This window comes from Ambystoma mexicanum, chromosome 2q (assembly GCF_040938575.1).
Source record: "Ambystoma mexicanum isolate Mex_15411 chromosome 2q, UKY_AmexF1_1, whole genome shotgun sequence".
NCBI classification, from domain to species: Eukaryota; Metazoa; Chordata; class Amphibia; order Caudata; family Ambystomatidae; genus Ambystoma; species Ambystoma mexicanum.
Window position 1 is genome coordinate 1,347,152,483 of NC_090924.1, and position 18,552 is coordinate 1,347,171,034.

An 18,552-nucleotide genomic window follows, 5' to 3' on the forward strand; every position below is an offset into this window, starting at 1 on the left:
TACCCGTTAAGGGAACTCAAAGCAGCCACGGGGTACAGCAACCCCACATATGAGTCACGTACACACAGTAGTGACGAGAACCAAGGGAGAAAAAAGGACAAAAATATTGCCTCCATAGTCCCAAGGGACAAGGGGAGAAGCAATAATGAAAGAAAAGATCAGGCACAGACAAGTGCATCTCTCGACAAGGAGAGAGAAGGGAAGCGATGGAAAAGGAGCGAAGACAGAACTGATGAGATAGCATTCGCAAAAGACGAATGGATGGGAGGACACATTTTATTGAAACTCGATGGGAAAGGCATTGATGACGCGAGACAAAAGAAGAGGTTAGATGAGACACAGAGAAAGGGGAAAGAGAAGGAGTTAAGAGACGAAAGGAGAAGGAAAGACGGACAATGGCGAGAACAGCTATATCGTGAAGAGCAAGAAAAAAAGCTTGATCGCAACCCAAGAGCGGCCTATGATCAAGACAGACAGAAACAGCAAAGGTTAGAAGAAGAGCAAAGGGTATGTGAAAAAAGGAGATGAAGAGATGAGAAATTCGAAGGGCAGATGAACGTAGAAATGAAAAGAGAAAGGAAGAAGATGGGGTCAGAGAAGTGGTGAGGAAGCGCAAAGAATTTGATGACAATGTAGAATGTAAGTGAAGACAGAGAGCATACGATTTTGAATGACCATCGCACATTATTGTAGACTGTTGCAAGAAAAGAATTGCAAAAAGGAAGCGACTCGTAAGGGTGAGGAAGCGAAGTTGGTGCAAAAGAAATTATCAAAGTATGCTCTTGAAGGAGCCATGATAACTAGCACAGCTGAATCAGGCATGCAGGAGGTGGCTAATCCACAGCAGAATAATCAGGGCAATGCGGGATTCTATCCCAGGGGAAGAGGATTTAGAGGAAGAGGATGGCAGAGCAATCAGGGAGGTTTCCAAAATAAACAAGGAGGCTTTCAAAATATGTAGAATGGTAACCAAAATATGTCAAATGGGAAAATGATCCGACCACCGCCAGTATGTTGGCTGTGTGGAATGACAGGGCATTTGGTGCGTACATGCAGAAGTCAAGGCATGATGCAGAACGGCGAAGGAACAGGAACAGGCATGACAAATTCACCTGCAGTTTTACAGCAGGGCATTGCACAGAATCACACGGTGCAGCAACAAGCACCAGGAGCGCAACAAGGGGCGCAACCACAAAACATGGGGAATTTTCCACAAGGACAATCCCAACAGGTACCGCCACAACTATCACAGACCATGAGCCCGGAATCGGAGGTAACAATGGGAATGGGGGAAATCCACTGGCACACGGTGGGCCGAATTTATATATAAGTTAGGACAGCTCTGTGGGAACCCTGATATGCTCTATCCTATCAGTGACACCAGACCCTCATAAGGAACCTAGGGTGGATGTCGTTATAGGAGGTAAAGAATATTCCTTCCTAGTTGACACGGTGCGACACGCTCATGCATATGTGAAGGCATGTTTTCCTTGTCCGGTGAGGCCATGGATACTCAGAGTTTTACAGGAGCTCACAGTCGAGTTCTCTTTACAGACGCACTGCCAGTCTCAATAGGAGAGTGCAAAATGAATGTACCTTTATTATATTCACGTCAGACTCCAGTAAACATTTTGGGTCGAGACTTAATGACAAAGTTGAACATGACAATTTCGTTCATGGAGGAGGGCATAGTATGCTCCACTCCAGGAACGCACTATTCAAATTTATGTGAAATGGTTAGAGCATACTCAGGACACATAGCCATGAGGGCCATACCATTAGAGCCAGACATTTTCACATATGGCATGCGAGTGCTCATGGCAGGATTGCCGGGCCTTGCAGCCAGGTTCATGAGAACCCCTGATGAGTTTTTATTCAGACCAAGAATACCTATGCATGAGGAGGAGGGACAAGTATTTCCCTTGATGATACACACAGCTGCAGTGTGAGGGAAAGTGGTCTTGGTTGATGGTTACGATGATGAAGGCAGACAATGGTGCGCAATAATTGCCATTGAAGAAGGATATCGAGTGACTGACGTGACCGATGACGATCTGTTTGAAAAACAAACAGAAACAGGAGAGACAATGGTGGAAGTCAGTCTCACCTTTTGGGTAAAGATGATTAAAAGAGAAGTACCTCTGAGAATGATATCGGTGCTAAAACGCCCTGAATATTTTGATGACGATATAGCTAAAGTGCCTGTCTCAGTGTGGACTACCGAACCCTATGACGTGGGTCTTTTAAAGGGGGTTGGAGAAGTAAGGATTAAACTGAAACCAGGAGCAATTCTACCAAGAGCCCAACAATATCCCATGTCCAGAGAGGCAGATGAAGGGATTTCTAAGACAATTTCTGCCATGATGGACCAGGGCATCTTAGTGACGTCAGAGTCACCATGTAATATGGCAGTTTGCCCTGTCAAGAAATCAAGGCTAATTCAAGATCTTAGACCGATAAACGATATTGTTGAGGCTGAGTTCCCTTTAGTCCCGAACCCGGCTACAATATTATGCAATATGCCCGTCGAGGCAAATTATTTCACGGTGATTGACTTGAAAAATGCATTTTTCTCAATCCTGTTGCACCGTGACTCAAAAGATCTGACGTCATTTACATTCAGACAAATGCGTCTGAAAACCACGAGGTTGCCGCCACATGGGCACTGTGAGTCCCCTTCTATTTTCTACAGAGTTCTGCAGATGGACTTAAGCAATATTGCATTAGAAAGTGTCGTCTTGCAGTATGTGGATGACATCCTAATCTGCAGCACCACAGAAGAGCAGTGCAGGCATGATTCTGTTCAACTATTGACTATATTGGCTAAGAAAGGATATAAGGTTGTCAAGGAAAAATTACAATATTGTCAACAAGAAGTGCTGTACATTGGCCAGCTGATATCACATGAAGGAAATAAAGTGACCCCAGAAAGGGCTGAAGCCATATTGAACACGGCTAAGCCACACACGATAAAGCAGATGCAAAGCTTTTTGGGTCTATGCAACTATGTCAGGGCATGGGTCTTCGACTATAGCTTGTACACTAAACCTTTACTTCAGGCCCTAAAGAAGGCCCAAGTGACGAAAGAAAAGATCAAATGGTCTGAGGCCATGGAGAAAGGGTTTGCCGAACTCAAGAGAGCCATTTGCACAGCTCCAGTTCTAGAGACTCCCAATTATGCCGAAGAATTCTACCTGTATTCACACACAAATGGCAGCGCCATAACGGCAGTGCTCACTCATAGAACCTTGTTGGGGTACAAGACCCTTGCATATTACAGTGGGAATCTGGACCCAGTAATGAGAGGCCATTTCCCTTGCCTACAAAGTTTAGCTGCAGCGTTCGCCATAGAGAATGCAACAACCATTGTAATGGGATGCTCAATGACATTGTACATTGAGCACTCATTATTTGCCATTCTAGAGAAACCGAAAGGCACATTGACATCTCAGAGAGCTTCTGCTTATGAAGTGATCATATCAAACCCATCGATTAAAGTAGTCTGATGTAAGATAGTGAACCCAGCAACGTTTATAGCAGAGCCAGTCACTGAGGGCGAGCCGATACATGACTGCGCAAATTATGAAGAATTCTATGATGAAATGCCCAGGGTGAAAGAAAATGCCTTGGCAAGAGCAGAGATCGTCTTTATTGACGGGTCTTCGAGGATCGATCAAAGTGATGGGCAAAGATACACAGGCGTCGCTGTGATGAAGCACATAGCAAATGGAGAATTTCGAGTACTTGTTAGTGCGTGAATACCATCTCAGTACACAGCACAGGCTGCAGAATTATTGGTGTTGATACTAGCCATTGAGAATCACACAGACCAGGAAGTAACGGTGTACAGCGACTCCGCCTATGTGACGTCAACAGTGCATGCAGGCCTAGCGCGCTGGAAAAGGAGGGGCTACCTCCGAGCAGACGGCACGCCAGTACAGCACGCAGCCTTATTGGAAAGGCTGATTAAGGCACTACAGCTCCCAGTGGGCATAGCGGTCGTGAAATGCGCCGCCCACGCGAAAGGGAAAGATTTTGACTCACGCGGAAATCACGCAGCAGACACGGAAGCTAAGCATATGGCATTCAAAAGTGAGACAATTATGGAAGTGGAAGTCGTGTGCACCCATGAAAGAATGATGGTTGCACGAACAACATCTGAAGCCTATAACAATCTTGGACAAACACATTTAATGGAGCTGCAAGGGGAGGCACCTCAGGAAGAGAAAACCCTGTGGAAACTTCGAGGGTGTTCTTTAAACCCCTCTGACAGCTTGTGGCGATAAGACAGCACTGGTAAATCAGTAATGCCTGTAGCCCTACTAAAAATAGCGCTTGAGCAGTTACATTACCCGGAGCATATGACAAAGGAGAATCTAGCAGCAACGCTCGCGGAAGACTGGTTCATACCGAATTCAGCTGAGCATGTTGCATTCTTTATGGTGAACTGCATAATCTTCCAGCAATTCACTGCTGGGCACACATTAAAAGTTATGAGAGGAGTCATCCCCAGGCCAAATGGGCCTTTTCAGCACTTGCATGTCAATTACGTCGACATGATTCAAGTATGCAATGGGTACAGATACTTAATTGTTGTGGTGTGTCCATTCTCTAGATGGATAGAAGCAGGTCCATGTACACACCCAAACGCTACCTATGCGGCAACATTCTTAGTGAGGGAAGTGTTCCCAAGGTGGGGGGTGTGTGAGGTCATGAGGTCAGATAATGGAGCCCACTTTGTTAATACAGTATTTGAACAGATTAGCTTGCTGCTTGGTATAGAGCACAAGTTCCCGTCGGCGTATCATCCGCAAGGTAATGGGATCTGTGAGAAGCTCAATGGCTTGTTGAAAGAGAAAATAGCCAAATTGAAGCTTACTCTAAAGAGGAGATGGATGCACTGCCTTCCACTGGCACTGTATGCGCTTCGGAACCAACCAGGCTCCGACCATCATCTTACACCACACGAGATAGCCACAGGAAGAAGAATGAGAACTCTCCTAACACCCCGAGATAGAGCTAGATGTGATGCTCAGTCAACAGGAGAGGTTTTAGGGTCAGAAATGCAAAATTATCTGAACTGCATGATATCTTGCCTTACTGTGATTTCAGACCAGCTGCAGTGACGACGAAGAAGGTGAAGCGCAGCACAAGACACAGAAGGAGGCACTAAAACAGACCCAGCTTAAGGTCTATGTGTTCCACTCGTCACCCTGGAGATGCCGCCTTCGTGGGGAATCACACAAGGAAAAGGTGGGACGAGCCAAGATTCAATGGTCTTTTTATCGTAGAGGATTGCACTCCGTCCGCTCTGAAGCTACAGGGCAGCAGAGCATGGATTTGTCTCTGTGAAATTAAACCCTACATCGGAGAAGGCCCCCTGGCTGCACCCCAACTAGAGGAATCGGCGAGCAACGGGGAAGAACCACAGCACGTGCAGACGAGATCCATGACGAGGAAGAAGGACGCATGACCAGCAAAGTAAAGACAAAGTACTTTTTGCAAGTTGTGGCTTCACTTGGACACTTCCGCTAAGCAAAAAGGGGATAAGGACCTAAAAAACGGACACTCTGTGCATCCTAGTTGCAGGGTGAAGAAGAAAATTGCGCATATGAGCCACAACATGTTTTGTTGATTTGAACTTTGAACTGAGGCACATTTAAGCCTTGAGGAGAAAAGGACTATGCCAAATCTTAATAGAAGACACTTACTTTGGAAGTATTCCAATTCATTCCGTACCAAGACCTTATTCGGAATCACTTATGGTGTCCCACAGTAGAGACATCACAGAAGACGTGATCACCTATTTCAACTTAGTACTAAGGTTATACGCATCGCTGGTAGGGAGGCTCACCAGTGTCACAGACTTTCTACAAGATCCTGAGAACAAAAAAATAATCAGACAACTGCTTACTGTCATTGCCGAACAATTCATCCTATTCCCTGAGTACAGTGAGAAGGAATCAAATGCTTCCAACACAGGCAGAAATAGATGAACTCATCAATACACTTTTCTTTCGCATAATCAACGACTCTCCAACCATTGTCGGAAGAACGACAGATACACCAACATTTCTTTGAGACCCAGCAAACACTGAACATTTAGGCCATCTTTTAAATAGGATCATCATTTCAGTCGCACTCCACGCGACCGGACAGTGCAGACATTGATTACATCGAGGAAAGAACATATATCATGAATCTCAACAAGGACAGAACAGATGTCCCTGTCACCAGAAGACAGCAGATTGGCATACAACGTCTTCTTTCACCTTATTGAATACTTTCCAGAGCTATTGGGAAGACCAGTCAATGTTGACGTACTTACATTTCTCGGAGATCCAGTAAAATGTACTCCGCCAAACATGCTCCTGCATGGTATTATAGCTCAAATCAAAATTTCCAATCTCCATCAAATTCTTAGGAGAAGATTGTGAAACTTTCTGCTCAGGGACAGATCGAGGAAGCAGCGTCAAGAACTTCATTTGCTATATTTGTTGTTGTTTTTCCCTATTTTTTCATATTGATTAGTGTTCAATATGTCCTCTGGACAGTGATGATAGTGATGATATTACTAGGATTTTGTGTCTTCAGGATAATCATTTTGCAATGCCAGAAAACTGTGAGAAAAGCAATAGGGATGAGGATCATGATCAACATCAAACCAGGATGGAAGCCCAGAGATCTAACTGATGATGAAATAAGAGAGTTTGTGAAGGCCAGCGAGCATGCGCCAGAAGGTACAAAGTTTCTTTACCCCAGGAAACGCCGAAATTGTGAAGGAAAATGGATTTACTGCAGCCCAAGTAGACAATGTCAGCTGAAGACATGGAACAAAGACGAACATGTAAGGACAACAGGAAACCTGAGAGGAGCAATTGTTACGCTCACCTGGTCTCCATGGTGGCGTCGCACGAAGCTGAGCGATGAACGTCTGCACGTGTCTTCCTCTGTCTCACTACTTCACGAGTGGGCATGTGCCTTAGGTGTTTTAATGGTGGACTCTCCATCCTGCATCTGAATGTAGGGGCGCGTTAATGTTCATAGGCTTTTCTCTGGATCTAGTTGTGTCACTGATCCTGCAGCCTGTAAAGGAATCCAGACCAGCTGTGACTCTGTAGGTAAGTCTTTCTACCAATCATTTCTTGGTATCAGTTTTGCTTAAGTGTTCTTTTGTTGCCAAAGTTTTCACTATTGTGCTTATTCCTTTGCAGGTGTGGTTTTGGAGGTGCCAGATGAAGAATTAGACTCCTCACTACGACGCTGCGCAGTATTCCTGCAGGTGAGTGTTAGTGCGAGAGCGCAGCATCGAAATGTATTTAGAAATGGTTCTTTTTTCCTTGCGCGACTAACCTGATGTTTCGTTTTCTCCTCTGCAGGTGCGGTGTGACTCCGGCGCGGCGATCACGTGAACCGCTTTGATGGCTGGCCGGGGGTCTCCCCAGTACAGGTCCTCTAGATGGAGGCCTGTTTTGATGTACATAAGGGTATGCTGCTGGGTACAGAACAAGAGGTTTGGTTTCTGGGCTCCCAATTTGTTTATTTTGCATATTTTAGAGTATGTGTCAAAATACTGGTGACACCAGTCATTGGAGCTCAGCGACTTCATTCAGTATAAGTAGGTGGATATGTTCTCAGCCATAACAGGACATATATTGCACTGATCTACGGTCTGTTATTCCCCATCTGTATTTCAGCATGAGTCATCGGATTCCAGGCAGGAAAGAAGCCCACATACACAGAAATTGAATTTCAAGTAAAGAATTAGTTAATATTACACACCTGCGGAATATCTTAAAGTTGCACCATATATATATATATATACATATATATATATATTACATGGATGCAGTAGTTATGGTTAAGTTGGTGTTTCCATAGGAAGAGCATTTTTTGGGTGGCTCCCTCTGTATTTGTATTTGTATTTTGTTTATTTGTATAGCGCGCTAGGCCCGAGGGCAACCAGGCGCATATCTTAGAGGCACAGGGTACAATACTGGCATTGATACAGTTACAGATTAAATTCACAGGAGCATAACTTAGGTCGCGAGGTACACATTAGGCATAAGAGCATAAAAGCAGGTGCAGGCAGAGTTAACTATTCATGCAAACAATACCAGTAGTTCAAGGGTAGTGAAACATGTGGCTAGGCTGGTAGTGGGTGAGAAGTAGAGGATAGCCAGAGCTTGGCTTTGTGTTTGAAGAGCGTGGCGGACGGGATAGTTCTGATGGACAGTGGCACGGAGTTCCAAAGTTTGGAAGCGAGGACTGGGAAGCTAACGCCTCCAGCAGTCTGTAAATTGTATTTAGGAATGGTGAGCGATTGTGCTTGGGCAGATCTTATAGTCCGTGCAGGAATGTACTGAGAAAAGCGGGAAGTTAAGTAGATAGGGGCCTGACGGTTGACACATTTGTGGGTGAGAGTCAGTGATTTGAGCGATATTCTTTGGGCTACCGAGAGCCAATGTAAGCTCTTCCTAGTGTAGGATATGTGCGCTGACCTAGGAATATTGAGGGCAGCTCTGATAGCATTGTTTTGGGAGATCTGCAATTTGTTAAGGTTACGTTGGTTGGTGCCTTGATAAAGTGCGTTACAATAGTCGAGTTTTGACATCACCAGCGTTCTGGCAAGAGTGATGCAGTTCTGGGTAGAGAGGAGTGCGCGACAGGCTGTAATCAACTTACAAGTGTAAGCCGAGGCTGCGGCGACTGCATTAGTTTGTCGATTTAGGGATAGGGTGGCATCAAGGTAGATACCTAAAGTTTTGGTCTCTTTAGCCACTTTGATGGAGTTACCATCAATGTTGAAGGTGCTGAAGGATGGGTCCAGTTTGCTAAGTTTTTGTTGGGTGCCAAGGATGAGGAGCTCTGTCTTCTCGTCATTAAGACAGAGCTCGTGGTGAGTCATCCAAGCTTGTACAACTTGGTATACGTCGTTCAGAGCTTTGGCATCTGCAATGTAGTCACCAGTGATGGGGATGAGTATCTGGGTGTCTTCCGCATAGTTGGTATAGGTGACACCCAGATAGTCAAGCACATCAAACAATGGTTTGGTGAAAACATTGTAGAGCGTAGGTGATACGCACGACCCTTGAGGGACTCCGCATGGGACCGGCGATGGGGTCGCAGATGCAGTGGGTGAGAATACTCTCATTAGTCTATTGTCCAGGAAGGATCTGATCCAGTTAGTGGCGTTTTCTGAAAAATGGGCAGCCGATTTCAGGTGTTGGCATAGGATCTGCTGATTGACCAGATCGAAGGCTGCAGAGAGGTCCAAGAGTAGTAGTAGGGCTAGTTTGCCATTATCTTTTAAGTCCTCTATTTGAGTTTTCAGATCTAATAGGGCTGTTTCTGTCCCGTGCCTGGGTCTGAAACCAGATTGTCTTGTGCCAAGTAAGTTGTTCGTCTCCAGATACTTCTGTATCTGGAGGTAGGCCGCTCTATCTAAGATTTTTAGGAGGAACGGGACCGTGGTGATCGGTCTGAAGTTGGTCGGTATAGATGGATCAAGTGTGGGTTTCTTCAGCAGTGGGATGACCCATGCGTCCTTCAGATTGTTGGGAACAGTTCCGGATTGAAATGAAGAGTTGATGAATGTGGTAATGAAGGGAGCAAGGTCGTGTGCGGATTCCTTGATGATAGGTGCCGGACAGGAGTCCCCTTGGCAGTTGGAAGGTTTGAGATTACTGATTATTTTTTCAACCTCCGGGATAGTAAGAGGATGAAAGCTGAATGGAGGCTGGGAGAAAGTGGTGGACGTTTGAGGTGCAAGTGGTTTGGAGAGGAGAGAGTTTTGTTTGGCATTGATTTTGACTTGTAGGGTGGTTATTTTAGAGAGGAGAGCATTTTGGATACTATTGCACCAGGTGCTATCTTTGTTGCAGGTATCTGGTATAGGTGAAGGGGATTCTAATTCTTTGAGAATTTTGAATAGCTCCTTCGTATTGGATTCAGCTTGCGAGATACGCAGGTTGTAAGTTTCTTTTTTTGCCTGTATAACCGCTTCCTTGTAATTAAGGGATGTGATGAAGAGGTTATCTTTGTTAGAGGCACAAGGGAGACTTTTCCAGAGTGATTCCGCCTTACGTTTTTCTTTGCGCAGGGCTCTGAGGTGTGGAGTGAACCACGAGTTCAGGTGAGCTCGTTGTTTAGCTTTCCTGAGTTTAAGTGGGGCTATGGAGTCAATAGCTTTAAGCAGAGTTTGGTTAAACAAGTCCACTAAGACCGTAGGGTCATTGTATGCTGTGGCGCAGTTGTTTAAAATAGGTACGATGAGCGGGAGTAGCTTGTCCCTAGTGATGTCCTTTTTATTCCTAGTGGGAATAGAAGGGGCTATAGTAGGTTTAGAGCTGGGAGAGGTGGCTGGTAGCTGGAAAGTAATGACATGGTGGTCGGACCAGGCACAGGCTGAGTTAGAGCTTATTGTAGTATTACAATTCAGGTCTACGATCCAGTCAAGCGTTCTACCTTTGTTGTGTGTGGGTTCAAGGTTGCATTGTTGAAAGCCTAGGTTAGACACAATGCTTGCAATTTCTGTGGCCATAAGATCCTTTGGGTCAGACAGTCCCAGATTCAGGTCCCCTAGCAGCAACACTTGTGAGTTTGGCTTAGTATTGTTGGATAGGATGGTCGTAATGTCTTCTGCAACGGAGGAGAGGGGACCGGGTGGTCTGTAAATAAGGTGAAGTGATGCTGTATTGGTGGGTGAGAGTGAAAGTTTCACTGATAGAGATTCAGCTGAACTACAGTGAGTGTTGGGGATCGGTCTCATGTTGATATTGTCCCTATGTATAAAGGCGACGCCACCACCTTTGGATAGGTTGGATAAGCGGTCATTTCTGAGGATAGAATATCCGTCAGGAATAGCGAGGGATAGGAGCGGGCCAGAAGCAGCATGTAGCCATGTTTCTGTGTTAGCAATGAAATCGAGGTTCTGGGTAGTGATGAGGTCAGAGATATCTAGGGCGTGAGCAGTAAGGGATCTGGCATTGATAAGAGCACCTTTGAGTTCTTTAGGTGAGGTCGTGAGCGGTTTAGGCGAGGTCCGAGTGGAGGCACAGGGGGTGTTGGTATGATGGCGTTGGGCACAGGGTATACGAGGCAGTCTGGATCTGAGTCTAGCATTTCTGAGTGGCAGTGTGCATGGTTGGTTAGGAGTGGGCTTGGTTGCGAAGTGTTTGAGCCACAGTGTGGGATCGTTAAGGTAAGGGTTAGGAGAGAGTGTGTCTGTGCAGGGGTTGGGTAGTGGTGATGTGCTGTGATGCATTATGGTAGAGTATGCGCAAGAGATGTTGCAAGGGGTGCAAGTGGGTCGGATGGGCGTTACACAATGGGCCTTAGCTAAAACTAGGATGGATAGGAGAATGCCTGCCGGGGGCAGGGGCAGCATGTCCACGGTGTTAAGATAACTCTGTGGCAGGGGCAATGCAATTATATCGAGTGGTGAGGCCTAGTAAGGGTACAGGACAATAGTGCGCTAATGTGACTGGGCGATGAGCATAGGCTAGTTTACAGGAGAGGGTTTCAGTATTATAGAGGCTTAGATATGGGTGAGGCAGCCAGAGCATGTGGCGCAGCGTGTCAGACACAGTCAAACAGGCAAACATATTATGATAACAGGAGTCACAGTCATAGGCTGGAATATGATACAGAGGTATGTCATAGGCAGGATTATAGAAACATGCCAGCAGGGAAATGTCACTAATCCCTTAGTAGGATCTAGTTAAGTGGCAGCGTGGGCAATAACAGCATAGAGGCACGTAGAGCATACCTAAGGCAAGTTAAAGTGCAAATAGGCGAAATATGGCTTTCAGATGGCAATGAATTGTCAAGCGAGATACATAGCAGCAGGGTCCTTCTAGGTTTAAAAGACCCAGTGTGGGCTGAAGTGCACTGAACAGGAGGCAATAATGCTAATGGCAGCAGCAGCAATGACCATCTAAATTCAGAATGACAATAAGGCATGCAGTATACAAACAGACAGGCGCAGTTATAACAGCTAATTCTTCGAGATGCAGAGTTCCCAATGAGGGCTAAAAAGCACTATCCAAAAGGCATGAGTGCTGGTAACAAAACGGACGTGACCATCAAGAATTCAAATTACACTGTGGCCTAGAATGCAGAATACACGCAGACAGGAGCAATTATGCCAACAGGGACTGTCTAGGTGCAGATATGAGCATTTTCACTAATGTTGAATTCAGAATCGGGTATGAGCGCATGCAAGCAAGTTAGGAAGTATCAATGATGCGGATGTGCACAATGAACTCAATATGAGAGATGCACGTGAAGCGTACTACCTAACATTAACATAGATCATTCATGGTGGTCGAGGGAAGCATAAAAGTAGCGTTAAACAATGCAATTCCGGAGTCGCAGCTTTTTTGTTCGGCCGTGCACTACAAATCCCTTGGGAATGGGACACTCAGGCGCGCATGAAGCGGGCAGAGTGGGATGATAAGGTACGAGTCAGCAAGAGTGTATTAGCATGCTGAGTGAATCGTTAGTAGACAAAGGTCGTTGCAGGCAGTTTATGTTTTGCCAAGAAATTATGCGAGGGAGTACTTACAGGGAGTAGATGCTAGGCTCCTCTGCTGGCCGACGCTGACAGGCGCAGACAGGCCCTTTAGCATGCCCTTCGGCTACCGCTTATCGGTGAGCTCGTGGGCGGGTGAATGCGGGAATACCAAACTTTGCAAAAAAAGTATATGGCCCACTCTGAATTGTTTTGCAAAGTTTGGAGAGGTTTGGTCCCGGGGGGGGTGGGGCAAAGTTATAGGTGGGTCCCAAAACGTTTGTTTTTTTCCCATAGACATAATGGGAAAAAACTTTGCGCATGTCTACAGCCCAAACCGCTGGACGGATTTACACCAAATTTGCGGCAGGAGCGGGGGCTTGGTCCCGAAAGCGTGCTTTTGCAAATTTGGTGTAAATCCGTACAGTAGTTTTTTTTTAAATGACCAAAATGTAAGGCAAAAAATTTGTGATATCTCTGTTCGCTTCGTGGACGGACTTCCCTGTTCGCTCAGCGGACAGTGCCCTGATTGGCCGTGCGGCTTGCGCGATGTCCGTGGGCACCCGACGTGTTCGCTGATTGGACGGCGTGGTGTGTGAAGCATGTCAGATTTTCTGTGGCGCCGCCATCTTGCATTCACGTACGACCGCGGACAGCGCGGTGAAACTTGGATTAAAAATTGTATTTAGTGGAGTGTGTTGGTGTGTAAGAGTGTTTGGGGAGGGTGGGGGAGTATGAGATAGGTTAAATGTTCTGTTTTTTTTATATGCTAGACACTTTTGTTGTGTTCGATTTGTCTGCGGACAACACGGCTGTTCTGAAATGTTCTATATAAACTAAATGGTGGGGTGTTCTGAGGACAGAGTATGTGTCCGTTTTGTTCGCAAGCAAGCCAAAATTGAGCTAAGAACACTCGCGGTGTCCTTAAATGTTCGTACATAAACAAAATGGGGGTGACCTGAGGACGCTGTCCGTATTGTACTCTGGCAAGTTTAATGTGTTCTAAGAACACTCGCTGTGTCCTGAAATGCTCTGATTACTTACCGGTAATCTTCACTACTCCTAGTCCTACTCTTCCTCGTCACAGTACTGACGACCCTCCTCACCCTCCCTGTGGGGAAGGTCCCATGCTCCGGCTTGGTAATATGAAACTGAGTGATGTGGATGTGGGGGAGGAGTTATAGGAATTTAAAGAAATAGAAGAAGGTCCTGTGTCAGAGGCAGGGGCCTCATGAAGTAAGTACTGGGACGAGGAAGAGTGGACGTGGAGGTAATGTTTGCAATTAAACAAAATGGGGGTGTTCTGAGAACGCTGTTCGTATTGTTCGTTGTCAGGTTGAAAGTGTTTTAAGAACCCTCCTTATGTCCGTTGACATTACAATTTCCTATGGCCCTTACCTGACTTTTTGTCCACTAAACAAACGATAAATCAGGCTGCTGTGCATCGACATTATGTGATAATCGTATCACTTGCCCCATCGACCTGGCTGACCTGCTTTTGTGACACTAAATCATATCTCCTGCCCCTAAGCCTGACATTATCAAAGCATTCATATTCCCCGTCTCTCTCCGTGACGGTACAGGGTGCATAGCCAAACACGCCCAGTCGTCTCCAGTCCTACGCGACTTTACACAGAACCCGGAAAACAACACAAGATTGTACATTTCGTAAAGTACTTTTATTTGACATCAAATGTTTAGAGAATATTCAGCGATTTGCATTTGTCTTTGCTGTCGATCTGCAAAAGTTCATCTTGAGTCACGCGCTGTTCCTTTGCGGTTCCTATGCGACTTTACACAGAACCCGGAAAACAACACAGATCATCTCACAACAGAGCGCGCCACAATTCGGAATATGAAACTGTGATTTAAAAGCAAACAGCAATATTGTCCTCTTCGTAAAGTACTTTTATTTGACATCAAATGTTTAGAGAATATTCAGCGATTTGCATTTGTCTTTGCTGTCGATCCGCAAAAGTTCATCTTGAGTCACGCGCTGTTTGCATTTGTCTTTGCTGTCGATCCGCAAAAGTTCATCTTGAGTCACGTGCTGTTCCTTTGCGGTACACAGGGTGTTGGTTTATGATACAAGAAGCACTATGGTGGCACTGATAATCGGAAGGCTGTTCCAACAACGAGGCATTAGACCACCATAATGGTTGGTATGTTGCTTCTAGCCGCTAGTACCGCGTAAGGGCATATTGGTCCTTGGCGATTGTCCCATAAAATGGTGAGGGTCATGAAGTTGTTTAGAAGTAGCTGCACCTGGCAGTTAAAAAATCCGTCGGCCGGGGTTGAAAATCGTGGCATTCACAGTACGGGAGGACATACCTGTTTTAAAAAACATAAATTAGTCTCACCAGCCGATCTTCATTAAAAATAATCATTTTATTTATTAGGGCGTGAAACTATTTGCTAGCGAGGATAGTGCAACAGAGTATGTTAACCTATTCCCATTAACCCACCCTCTGTCCTCTGCCTTTTTCAGAGCCCTCTAAGCGACAGGGGACCAATTCGGCGGTGATAGTGCGCGGTAGAAAACACTATGCCACATTGAAGGAACAAGTACAACTTAACCGGGCTTTAACGCCACGCTATTGTTATTATATTCCGGTATAAAATAATCTAAAGGGTTACTTACATTATATTGGCATTTTCCATTGTCTAAGCGTAGTGCAGTCCCAAAATACGACTCTGTCTGTGCCAACGATCTTTCTCATAGTGATATAATATATAAAAGTGGTTTCGTTTAGAAATTTCATCCTTATCGTGTCTTACGTTTTTGCAACACTCCTTCAAAAGAAGTCTTTTAGCACGATCCCTGTCTGTCAAGGTCAAAAAACAATAGAACTGTAAACGACCATAAATTCTTAGTTTGCAACATTCTGTGTAGAGCCATCTCTGAGAAATTGCTTTTTACACTCCATCTTTGTATATTGTTTGCCTGCTAATAAAAAAACGTTGTTAAAGGGACGTTATGGTTTCAAGTAAAACCGAAAACCCCCTGAAATTGAAAAGGTACTATATTTGTAGACTTAGGGTCAAGTCACATCATATGAAACATATACATAGCGGAAGACACAGGCTTGAAAGAGAGCAATCCTTTCTGTGCATGAAGATAATCATTAGGGTTATCAGCACTTTCTCATAGTTTTATTTGTATTACTCTACCTTCCCTGTATATGCTCATATTTGTATACATTATACTCACTCTCCTTTCCTTTGGGTGCAGATTCTTAAACGTATGGTTTGTTCTGTTACGTGAAAATGTCTGAATTAAGTTGGACCACTTAATTGAGCTAAAGATTATTGCTGAACACATCCAATTGGAACACTTTTATGCGTTAAATATGACATGTTGTACTGGGCATCTATGATAAAGCAAGCATGATACGTATTATTATGACACTGGCATTTTGATGCAGCCAGCCTAGACATTGCATACTGTACCATGACTTTTTTTCATGGGCTTCTTTGATAAAGCAAGCATGATCAGTGCTCTTATGTGTCGACATTGCATACTGTAAATATAAAGAAGGGAAAACCCCCAAAAAATACTCACAAGGGTAGTGATTTCTCTACCTCTTAATTTGGGGGTTTGGATAGGAAATACATAGAGCAACGAGGTAGAGTTATACACAACAGCACTTCCAGAAATCAATTAGTACTTGAAAAACATATTCATTTCATTCATAATCCATAAAATACAAATAGACACAGTAAAAATAGAACATTATAAAAATAAGGTCCTAGTGACACCAAAAAAAGGCTAATGATCTAATAGCCGCAATTCATTACTGATATATTGATAACATCAGTTTACTTCAGACTAAGGAAGTATGGTCAGCAAGGATCTCAATACATATCTAGTATATTGAATTACTAGTATTTTGCATCGACATGTTTGAGTTCTCTATCTTTCATCTTGAACTTTCTTCAGGAGGGTTTCTCAATTGGTTACTTGAACTTTATGGTTTGCTCTAAGATAATTTTTCTAAAAAAACGCCATTAATTGCGCCTTTGTGATGGGAGTGCTCGCGTTAGAGTGGTCGTAGTATAGGTGAACTACTGGGTTCTTCTACAGTTCTCCAGTATCACTTCGGTCCCTAGGTGGACGCATTTGTCTCTTAGTAATGAATAGAGGGATATGATGCCACATAGCAAACCGTTTTGTTGTCAAATAAGCAGACCTTAAAATATGCTTATAAGAAGGCTGCAATATCTGGTCTGCTGTCTTCTGTCTGGATGTATACGAATTGTTCGAACTACAATTGTTCGAATCACAATTGACCTTTGCACAATTGACCGAATTGTGAAGGTCAATTGTTACATATCTGCGGGGGGAAACCCCCCGCAACCCCCAATATATATATATATATATATATATATATATATCCAAAGCTATATATATATATATATATATATATATATATATATATATATATATATATATATATCCAAAGCTATATATATATATATATATATATATATGGTCAATTGTGCAAAGGTCAATTCGGACCCTTGACATTCGATCAATTGGGTCATTCGAACAATTGTGTTCGAACAATTTGGGTAATACCCTTCTGTCCAGAACTCCTTGCACTGAAATGGCCTACATTATAGGAAAGATCAGGTAATTGGCCAAACAATGCCACCAGTATGTGAGAAGCAACCCTTTTTCATAGAAGGCAGTACAGTACTGTCAGTGATATAAGACTGTATCGTCTGCTGGCAAAGCCAGGATGCAAGCATGAACGCTTTGGTTCCACAGTCTGGAATTTGGATACATAAAAACATCTAACACTTTATTGTCATCATTGGAGGTGCCTGCCTAGGTTTTACAACTCCCCATCTAAACTAACCAATTTCTAGACCTTCACCATAATGACGCTTTCTTAGTTTCTATAGCAACCGCTATCTGGTGCAGGTACATTGGTGATGATAACACCTGGAGTGCTATAAAACAAAGTACATATACATGCGAGTCGGCCTTGGGTGGGGGCCCGGGGCAAGTGCCCTTTTTGCCCTCCCATAAAGACATCTCTGGTTGGAGACTCACCTGGTCGCAGGACCTGAGAGTGCAGGAGGGATGGTAGACCTATGTGCGCACAATGACATAGGAGAGTGCCAGGATATTCAGACATTAGTGGCTTAGCGTTAAGGCCTTGTGAGTAGCACAATGCGTTACAGGCAGCCAGTGGAGCTCCCTCCTAGCGTTGGTTGTGTGAACTTGTCTTGCAAGACTCTTGGTGGCACGCACTGCACCATTTTGAATCACTTGTAGAGCTGTAAAGTTTGCCTTCAAGGTGCCCAAGAACAATCTGTTACAGTAAAACAGGTGCGGGTTTGCCAATGCTTATGCGAGTAGACAGATATTCTTTGGTGACAAAAAAGGACTAATTTAGCCAAGAAGTTTATTGATATATCCACAGGACGCCGAAGAAAGGGAACCTGAGGCACGGCCAGCATGAACATGTCCTATTTTACTGGCATACATGTGGGTAACGTCTTGAAATAGCAATGGTAAATGCTGCTGTGCGCCGTTGGTGACTTGCATCTAGTGGCTCTTTTCATGAGTTACCCTACAAAACTGATTGCAAACAGGCTATATTCAGACCAATATTTTCACAGGAAGTGGACTGTATAATTTCTTTTTTTGTGCTGTATAATGCACCATTTTAACACATTATTCTAAAAAAGTTCCCTTCTTTTGTTGGTTCGGGCTACCTTTTATGCACTTGGAAAAATATTTATGCCCGCCAATTAAACGAATTACCAGTCGTCAGTGGTGACTGGTACATTTGGGTGCCTGGGGCCAGGCCCAACCCATTGTTCCTACACTAGGTGAACGATTTAAGCTTTGACTAAAAAACATTCTTATATCTTTCACCTAGCGCAGTATGCACATGTACCTGCAGGGGCATGATCATCATGGGCAGCATGCATGGTGGTCCACACCGGCCTGGAGTGTGGTGCATCCTGTGCTTTGAGGAGCGTGGGGTGGGCCCCCACAGCATGGCTCGCAGGGGCCCTCCATA

The 18,552-nt window shown here is 44.5% G+C and overlaps 1 protein-coding gene across 2 annotated transcripts in view; it reads right to left on the bottom strand.

The window, feature by feature from the left end:
• OSBPL10 (oxysterol binding protein like 10) overlaps positions 1–18,552 on the bottom strand; it is a 2,898,140-nt gene that overhangs the window by 2,158,955 nt on the left and 720,633 nt on the right. The window lies entirely within an intron of this gene.